The sequence below is a fragment of the Erpetoichthys calabaricus genome, chromosome 11, assembly GCF_900747795.2.
Source record: "Erpetoichthys calabaricus chromosome 11, fErpCal1.3, whole genome shotgun sequence".
NCBI lineage: Eukaryota > Metazoa > Chordata > Cladistia > Polypteriformes > Polypteridae > Erpetoichthys > Erpetoichthys calabaricus.
This window is the reverse complement of record NC_041404.2, coordinates 98,194,649-98,205,253: the sequence shown is the minus strand read 5'-3', so window position 1 is coordinate 98,205,253 and position 10,605 is coordinate 98,194,649.

Below are 10,605 nucleotides of genomic sequence, written 5' to 3'. Positions count from 1 at the left end.
ATGCAGAACCATAGGTGAAGGGCTTAAGCATTTCACTCTTATAGTGCTCCTGTGTAGTATTATCTCCTGTACCGTCATCAGTCCACACCTTGAACCTGTCCCAGTCATTCAATACATAAGACACAATGTTCCTCCAGATATCAAGAGTGAGCCTGATATGGCCGTGCAATATGTAACACAGAGAATGGAAAAGGCAGTCACCATCTCCGGGCATAGAAACCACTCGGTAAGTGACAGTTCTTTGATCGATGGTGATCACCTCGATAGACATGTTAATGGGGGTACGGTTGGAACGATAAAGGAAATGGGTACCTGTCTAAAATACCTACTATAATCGTAATAAACGAACAATAAAACAGCAGAGAAGCTGTGGATTAAATACAAAGGCTGCAGTTATCAGCAGGGAGACGTGAATACCGTGGCAAAGCAAGGAAGGGAATGAAGAGACCGGAGCAACCGACGGCCTTATATAGCCAACTACGTGGGAGGCGTGGGGATGGGGGACCGAGCTGCAGGCTATGGACGTATATATGTACGTAAGTAGGATTCAGTTAGCATTGGGAACCCGCATACCAAATTTCTTGAAGATGGGCCCATAACTAACAAAGACCATTGGAAAGTTCAAAATGGCGGCCGACAGTGGCGTCATACCACCGAAATAAGTATGTACATTGGTTTCGGTTAGCGCAGGGAAGCCGCCTACCAAATTTCATGAAGATGGGGCCATAAATAAGAAAGTTTAACATGGCGGACATTGTCAACCGTTATGACCGTTACACGTAGAATTTCAAAATTAAACCTGCTTAACTTTTGTAAGTAAGCTGTAAGGAATGAGCCTGCAAAATTTCAGCCTTCTACCTACACAGGAAGTTGGAGAATTAGTGATGAGTGAGTGAGTGAGTCAGTGAGGGCTTTGCCTTTTATTAGTATAGATATATACAGTATATACTGAGTATACTTTATACATAAAATATATGTTGTCGTACCTTGCATAACTGAATAACCCTTATGGCACAATAACAATTCAATACATTTATGGTCACTACAGTATTTGGATTTAATAATCTTCATGTGGGAAAAGGCTGACATATATAAATAAGTAGAGCCAAATAATGCAGTCAAGGAGGTAGCACATTTCCTCATGTTTGGGTACTTTTCCTCTGTGAGTAAGTTCCAAAACTGTCCATGAGCCCCATACTTCAGCTGAATGTCATCCTGTAGTGTCAAAATCTCATCCTCCAATGTAGAGGAGTTTTAGGTGAAACAGTGTTGCAATTTTTGATGTGGGTGAATCATCCTCAACATCTTCCCTAAATGGAAAGCACTTAAATGTAGCGATTAGCTCAAGTAAAGCTGAGTCTTGAAACCGTCTGTCAAAGTCTGACAGACAATTATCAATCTGCTCTATGTAGCGTATGCTGTCAAGTTGCGCACATGCTTTCCATTGCGTCTCCAGCTCTGACACAAGGTTTTGGATGTTCCCCAAATCAAGGCGCTGCAGCTTTGAAGACAGATGTTGCATTTTTCGTTTGAAAGCATTAACTGAGCTAATCATATTGACCATGGTTTTCTCTTTTCCTCAGCTGTAAATTAAGCTCATTCAACATGTTGGTCAGATCGGAAAAAAAATGCCAAGTCTAGCGGCCATTGATCGTTATTAAGTTGCTTGTAGTCTGCTTGTTTAATGACAAGGAGAATCTCCTTTTTCTCAGGCCAGGGGTCTTGAAATCTCAGCAGAAATTTCTCCCTAGCCATCTGTCTCAACGAAGGCCTCTTTTATCATCTCTCCATCTTGGAAGGACTTCTTATGCTTAATGATCGAGTGACTCAGCCGGAACAATGCTTCGGTGTGTCTGACTTTGCTTTTGAATTCAGCCGAGTGAAAAATGATGGCTGTCCGATTAACTGCGATTTTAGTTCCCTCTCCTTTCTCTTTCTCAGATTGCTTTTCGGAAGGAAGTCAGTTTCATAGTTTTTATGAACAGTTTGAAAGTGCCTTTCCACATTTTCCTTCTTTGGAATAGCAATGATAGATTGACAGATCAGACAAAAGCACTTCGATTGTAACATTGTGAGAGAAAAAATCCTCTTCCAATTCCACATCCAGCCCATAACCAACAAATTTTTTTTAAATCCCTTCTTTAGTCGATATAAATTGGAAGGCTAACTAGATCACTTAGATAGCCGGAGTTTTGCAGTAGCTCGCGCGTTTGATCATGCGTGCGGGATGACCAGTGTGTTAGAAGAAAAGAGATTTCAGACTGGCCGTCCTGTATGTCAATCAAGTGTCAAATGCCATAGGGAGGATATATGATAGACTAACATTTAAAAAAAATTTTTTTGGAATGCAACGCAATCTACCTGCACTACCTTTCCGATCTACCGGTCAATCACGGTCGACGTATTGGGCACCCCTGGTGTACAGTATATCTTGTCACTGTAAGTAGTTTGCACTGTTCAAACATACATGTTACTTACTGTAGGTATCGGCTTCAAAAGCTTAGTTGTGAAAAACTGAGATTTGGAACTTTGTGTTATTTGTGCATCTTTATTTTGTAAAAATGTTATTTATTTTTACTCATTTTTTATTTTATTATTTGGAAATAGCAGAATTTCACATTGTTTTATATTTTTATCTGTCTTATTAAAACATTTCGAAAAAAAAAAAAATTTGTTATGATCAAACAGTTACTCAGTACTTGAGTAGTCTTTTCACCAAGTACTTTTTTACTCTTACTTGAGTAATTTTTTGGATGACTACTTTTTACTTCTTCTTGAGTAATATTATTTTGAAATAACGCTACTCTTATTTGAGTACAATTTTTGGCTACTCTACCCACCTCTGCCAAATGGTATCCCGAGTTATTTCGTTGTGTAGTGGGTGCGGAAATGCACTGTTCCAGTGCACGCTCCCCAACTTGATTTGACTATGCATTTGTACAGTTTAACAGTTTTTTTATTGTACTTATACACACATATAAAAGTATTTAGTTTGTAAAGTGTATTACTTTATGAAAATCATTATTAAACTGTAAGACAACGTATGACAAAGAACCAGAGACAAACTACAATCATGTAACCAGAAGAAGCAAAGAAAATAAAAAGGGTTTAAGGTGAATGTATCATCATCTTTAAGCAATAGTTGAATAAGCAACCACCAAATTCTTCTTCCAACTGGAGCACTGTCTTGTTAGAATTTGTTAAGCCTTCCAAACTTTTAAGTTTTTATCCAAAACAAGCCACAGATGAAGAGCCAAGACCTCAGCAATGAAACTTTTCTCATGATCCGGTTAAGCTCCTTATCTCACAACTTAAAAATGGCCTGGAGACCAAAACTACACACCGTACTCCAGATGAGGCCTCACCAGTGCATTATGAAGGTTGAGCATAACCTCCTTGGACTTGTACTTCACACATCGTGCTATATATCCTAACATTCTGTTAGCCTTCTTAATGGCTTCTGAACACTGTCTGGCAGTCAATAGTTTAGAGTCCACTGTGACTCCCAAATCCTTCTCATAAGGTTTATTCTCAATTTTCCGACCGCCCATTGTGTATTTACATCTAACATTTATTACTTCCTATGTGTAATACTTTACATTTACTGACATTAAATTTCGTCTGCCACAAATCTGCCCAAGCCTGTATACTATCCAAGTCCTTCTGTAATGTTATAACGGATTTCAAATTATCTGCTAATCCACCTATCTCGGTATCATCTGCAAACTTAAACAGCTTGTTACTTATATTCATATCTAAATCATTTATATATATTAAAAATAGCAGTGGTCCTAGCAATAACCCCTGTAGAACACCACTCTTAACAAAGGCCAATTCTGATGAAGTTCCTCGCACTATCACCCTCTGCTTCCTGTGTGTGAGCCAATTCTTCTGCACACATCTTAAAACATCACCCTGAACTCCCACTTCTTTTAGTTTGATGCCCAGCCTCTCATGTGGCACCTTATCAAATGCTTTCTGAAAGTCAAGATAAATAATATCATATGGTCCACTTTGATCATATCCTTTTGTTGCCTCCTCATAGAATTCCATCATGTTAGTAAAACACATCCCCCTTCTTCTGAACCCAGATCTTCTTCTTTGCTGACTGTTCCTAATAACTCCTGTCCTTGCCAGGTGTTGCTCAGTCTTATCCTAAATAATTCCTTCCATTAATTTTCCTGTAATGCATGTTAAGTTTACTGGCCTGGATTTGCTTGGATCTGCCCTGTCTTCCTTTTTATATAATGGGATGAAAATTTCCATTTTCCAGTCCTTTGGAATCTCTCCAGTGTGCAGTGGCTGCCTAAAAATAAGTGTCAAGGGTTTATATATGTACTCGCTAGCCTCCTTAAGAATAATGACAACAACACAGAGTACGTTCTCCAATATACTAACAACCCAATTGTGCTTCATTCACTCAGAATATGGAACCAATGTAGAAAGTACTTAAAGATAGAGAAGCTTTATTCTGTGTCACCTCTACACGATAACCACCTTTTTCCACCCTGTCAAACGTACGCAGTTTTTAATGTTTGGAAAACATACAGGATTAAATTAATTAGAGATTTGTACATAGATAATGTCTTTGCATCCCTCGATCAATTACGCTCCAAATTTAGCATCCCATCTATTTCTGTTCTGGAAGAAATATTGATCAGTTTTGAAAACTTAGACAACATTTCTATCTACTCTTATATATATTAAATTCTAAGCCTAAAAGTGTAACGATTTTGTGCAACGATTTTATGTGACGTTTTTATGTGACGTTTTTTGTCACACTTTAAATCGGCTTATTTTAAAACCTACATATATATGTTAGGTATCAATCTTTTCAGAATTTATTGAACTTTAATGTGATGTTGTTAGATTTTCAGATTCTTATTCCGTTTTTAAATCATAAACTAAAAAATATCAAGAACTCACGTCCAGTGACACGAGACTTTGTGTCAAGAGATTTAACCACTCCCAGGGCAGAAAATAAAAGTCAAAGAGTAGGACAGCTGCTGTACAGGCTTTTAAATGTTCGAAGTGCCGTGCAAGATGCAGATCATGGGACACGGCAGCAGCAGCAATCCAGCAGCTGATCGAGCAAAGAGGAGGTTAAAAAAAAACTGATTTGTTTCCCATTGTATCACCGTTTCAGTGGGGGTTTCAGAGGAGCGACTGCGTCTCCTTGGGGTGTGTTTAACCCCCCTCTTCACAACGCATGTGGCAGAGACACGAAGTGGCTGGAGCATAGTGCAGGCCAGGGGGGTTGGCGAGCAAAGCGATCAGGGGGTGAACCCCCTAGTAATATAAATATTTTAAAGTCCCTTTCTTTCAAAGATTCCAGAGTACAATGGGAAAAGGATCTCTTATTCAATATTTCAGAAAAGGAGTGGAAGGCATGCACAGAATTCACTCCAGTTCCATATGTGCAAAGCATACAATTATTCATCTTACAATCTTTTAACTCTGGCTGTTGGCCTTCCTTTCTTTCTTAAGGGTGGGGGTTGAACTGAATTTAGTTTTGTCATGTTTGACTTATATGTATGGAATGTTACTTGCTTTTAATAAATTCAATTTAAATAATAAAACAAATAAATAAATTAACAAATAATAATAATAATAATGAAAGTAATTGACACAGTGTCTGAGCCCTGAACATTTTATGGAAGGCTATTCTAGAGCTGGGGGGCTCTGTAAAAGAAAGTTCTTACCCCTTGTGAGTTCTCACTTATTATTGGTACAACCAGAAGACTAGAATCTTGAGAATGAAGGTGTCATGATAGACATTATTTACGTAAGTATAGGTCACATAAATATTCTGGAGCAGGTCCTTTCACAGCCTTATAGGTTAGAAGCAGGATTTTATAACCAATACTACATCTATTGAGGAACCACCCACAAAACGCAGGGAATATAAAGACATCTAAAGAAACAGTATATACATAATTTTAAACATAACAAAAAATAATAAACATATAGAATAAATGATAAATTAACATAATATTAACAGTCATAACTATACTAAATACTTCAAATTGAAAAAAATGAAAAAGAAAAGGAAACCGGAACAAATATAATATTTATTGTGACTACCGGTGATATTAAAGGGACTTTTAGGCTTAGTATTTAATATATCTTATCCATCCATCCATTATCCAACCTGCTATATCCAAACTACAGGGTCATGAGGGTCTGCTGGAGCCAATCCCAACCAACACAGGGTGCAAGGCAGGAAACAAACCCCAGGCAGGGCGCCAGCCCACTGCAGGGCACACACACCAAGGACAATTCAGAATCGCCAATGCACCTAACCTGCATGTCTTTGGACTGTGGGAGGAAACTGGAGTACCCGGAGGAAACCCATGCAGACACGGGGAGAACATGCAAACTCCACGCAGGGAGGACCCAGGAAGTGAACCTGGGTCTTCTAACTGCGAGGCAAAAGTGCTACCCACTGCGCCACCGTGCTGCCCAATATATCTTATCTCCTTACATAATGAAAATATGTGCTTTGTAAATATGGCTTAGTAAATACAGCATATCCTAATATTTGGGTAGGTAGACATGAAATCAGAGGAAGAGTGTAATTATTCTTTATTGTAATTTTGTTCAACTCACAATAATCTATACATGGTCATATATGAAATTCATCATACTGAATGGATAACAGATCAGCTGCACTACAGTAGAGAATGGGAGGCACAATTTGCATAAGACACTAGTGTCTACAGTAGGAACTCTAGCTAATAATATTTTTATTGGCCTAACTGATGGTGGAATAATGGCGTTGAAGCTATGGAAAACCTAAAATTACTTGTGGTAGAAGAGAACTAATTACAAAGAAATCCAATGTCTCTTCATGTAAGGCTCCTATTTAAAATGAGATTAGAGGTGAAATATATTATAATAATCCTGTACTAACTGAGTTACCATCGCTAGACAAAACTTTTGGTCTAAATTATAGTGTTAACTGAGAGATTTTTAAGATCCATAGTAGAAAATTACAAATAAACACAGCCACAGGGGATGCACAAACCAGTGTGTTTCTTCGTGCCAGTCCCAAGCTCGGATAAATGGGGAGGGTTTCATCAGGAAGGGCATCTGGTGTAAAATTTTGCCAAATCAATATGCGGACAACAATACAAATTTCCATACCGGATCAGTCGAGCCCCGGGTTAACAACGATGCTACCAGTACTGTTAGTCAACAGGGTGCTGGCGAAAATTGGGCTACTGTTGGCCGAAGAAGAAGAAAAAGAGGGGGGAGACGTGTCTGGAGGCAGGAGGAGAGGAGGAAGGTAAAGAGAGTGGAACTGAGGGTAGGAACTTTGAATGTTGGCAGTATGACTGGTAAGGGGAGAGAGTAGGCAGATATGATGGAGAGAAGGAAGGTTGATATATTGTGCATGCAAGAGACTAAATGGAAGGGGAGTAAGGCCAGTTGGATCAGATGTGGATTCAAATTGTTCTATCATGGTGTGGATAGGAGGAGAAATGGGGTAGGGGTTATTCTGAAGGAACAGTATGTCAAGAGTGTTTTGGAAGTGAAAAGAGTATCAGGCAGAGTAATGATTATGAAGCTGGAAATTGGAGGTGTGATGATGAATGTTGTTAGTGTATATGCCCCTCAAGTTCGGTGTGCAATAGGTGAGAAAGAAGATTTTTGGAGTGAGTTGGGTGAAGTGATGAACAGTCTACCCAAGGGACAGAAAGTGGTGATTGGAACGGATTTCAATGGGCATGTTGGTGAAGGGAACAGAGCAGACGAGGAGGTGATGGGTAGGTATGATGTCAAGGAGGGGAATGAAGAAGGTCAGAGGATAGTGGATTTTGCCAAAAGGATGGACATGGCTGTGGTGAATACGTATTTTAATAAGAGGGAGGAACATAGGGTCACATACAGGAGTGGAGGAAGATGCACACAGGTAGATTACATCCTATGCAGAAGAGTCGATCTGAAGGAGATTGAAGACTGTAAAGTGGTGGCAGGGGAAAGTGTAGTTAAGCAGCATAGTATGGTGGTCTGTAGGATGACATTGGAGATCAAGAAGAGGAAGAGAGTGAGGGCAGAGCCAAGGATCAAATGGTGAAAGTTGAAAAAGGAAGACTGCAAGGTTGAGTTTAGAGAGGAGGTCAGACAGGCACTGGGTGGCAGTGAAGAGTTACTAGACAGCTGGGAAACTACAGCAGATGTAGTAAGGGTAACAGCAAGAAGGGTGCTTGGCGTGACATCTGGAAGGACGAAGGAGGAAAAGGAAACCTGGTGGTGGAATGAGGAAATACAGGAGAGTATACAGAGAAAGAGGATGGCAAAGAAGAAGTGGGATAGTCAAAGACATGCAGAAAGTAGACAAGAGTACAAGGAGATAAGGCACAAGGTGAAGAGAGAGGTGGCGAAGGCTAAAGAAAAGGTGTATGATGAGTTGTAAGAGAGGTTGGACACTAAGGAGGGAGAAAAGGACCTGTACCGATTGGCTAGACAAAGGGAGCAAGCTGGGAAAGATGTGCAGCAGGTCAGTGTGATAAACAATACAGATGGAAACGTACTCACAAGTGAGGAGAGTGTGTTGAGCAGATGGAAAGAGTATTCTGAGAGGCTGATGAATGAAGAGAACGAGAGAAAGAGAAGGTTGGATGATGTGGAGATAGTGAATCAGGAAGTGCAACGGATTAGCAAGGAGGGAGTAAGTACAGCTATGAAGAGGATGAAAAATGGAAAGGCCGTTGGTCCAGATGAAATATCTTTGGAAGCATGGAGGTGTTTAGAAGAGATGGCACTGAAGTTTTTAACCAGATTGTTTAATGGAATCTTGTAAAGTGAGAGGATGCCTGAGGAGTGGAGAAGTGTACTGGTGCCGATATTTAAGAATAAGGGGGATGTGCATGACTGTAGTAACTACAGGGGAATAAAATTGATGAGCCACAGCATGAAGTTATGGGATAGAGTAGTGGAAGCTATGTTAAGAAGTGAGGTGATGATTAGTGATCAGCAGTATGGTTTCATGCCAAGAAAGAGCACCACAGATGCAATGTTTGCTCTGAGGATGTTGTTGGAGAAGTTTAGAGAAGGCCAGAAGGAGTTGCATTGCGTCTTTGTGGACCTTGAGAATGCATATAACAGGGTGCCTCGAGAGGAGTTGTGGTATTGTATGAGGAAGTCGGGAGTGGCAGAGAAGTACGTAAGAGTTATACAGGATATGTACGAGGGAAGTGTGACTGTGGTGAGGTCTGCGGTAGGAGTGACGGATGCATTCAAGTTGGAGGTGGGATTACATCAGGGATCGGCTCTGAGCCCTTTCTTATTTGCAATGGTGATGGACAGGTTGACAGACGAGATTAGACAGGAGTCTCCGTGGACTATGACATTTGCTGATCACATTGTGATCTGTAGTGATAGTAGGGAGCAGGTTGAGGAGACCCTGGAGAGATGGAGATATGCTCTAGAGAGGAATGAAGGTCAGTGGAATGGTGAGGATGCAAGGAGTAGAGTTGGAGAAGCTGGATGAGTTTAAATACTTGTGATCAACAGTACAAAGTAATGGAGATTGTGGAAGACAGGTGAAAAAGAGAGTGCAGGCAGGGTGGAATGGGTGGAGAAGAGTGTCAGGAGTAATTTGTGACAGACGGGTATCAGCAAGAGTGAAAGGGTAGGTCTACAGGACGGTAGTGAGACCAGCTATTTTATATGGGTTGGAGACGGTGGCACTGACCAGAAAGCAGGAGACAGAGCTGGAGGTAGTAGAGTTAAAGATGCTAAGATTTGCACTGGATGTGAAGAGGATGGATAGAATTAGAAATGAGTACATTAGAGGGTCAGATCAAGTTGGACGGTTGGGAGACAAAGTCAGAGAGGCGAGATTGCGTTGGTTTGGACATGTGCAGAGGAGAGATGCTGAGTATATTGGGAGAAGGATGCTAAGGATAGAGCTACCAGGGAATAGGAAAAGAGGAAGGCTTAAGCGAAGGTTTATGAATGTGGTGAGAGAGGACATGCAGATGATGGGTGTAACAGAACAAAATGCAGAGGACAGAAAGATATGGAAGAAGATGATCCGCTGTGGCAACCCCTAACGGGAGCAGCCGAAAGAAGTAAGAAGTAGAAAATTACAAATAAAAGTTTCAGCAGCTCCTGAATCTATTAAAGGGAAAGCAAATTTATCAAAGATAACCGCTGGCACCATTTAAGAATTTTTAAAAAGTAATCGACTGCCTAAGCCCACCTTTCCAGTGCTAACAGGGGTTAATGCTTTACTTTTCTTCAGGTATATCATGTAAATTTGGCTCCTTATGAAGTTTATTTAAATTCCTCATATCTTAGTTTTTTCTATTACAAGCCCCAATTTTGTATTTCCATGGCTAAGGACACTATTATATTATATTATATGTTTTATTTTAATGATGTAAGGTAAGTTCAACAATTTGTTTTCTTTGAAGCTATTGCACTGAATCAATCAATTCAATTTTAGGAATTAAGCGTGAGATTTTGTTCTGCTACCCAAAGGTAAAAACATACTTTTTAAAGGAAAAGATCAGGAGATCAAATGTAGCTAAAAAGCAAGTCCAAATTCAATGCCAAAAAAATCAATAAATTGTGACATCTAACCCCAAAAACGAA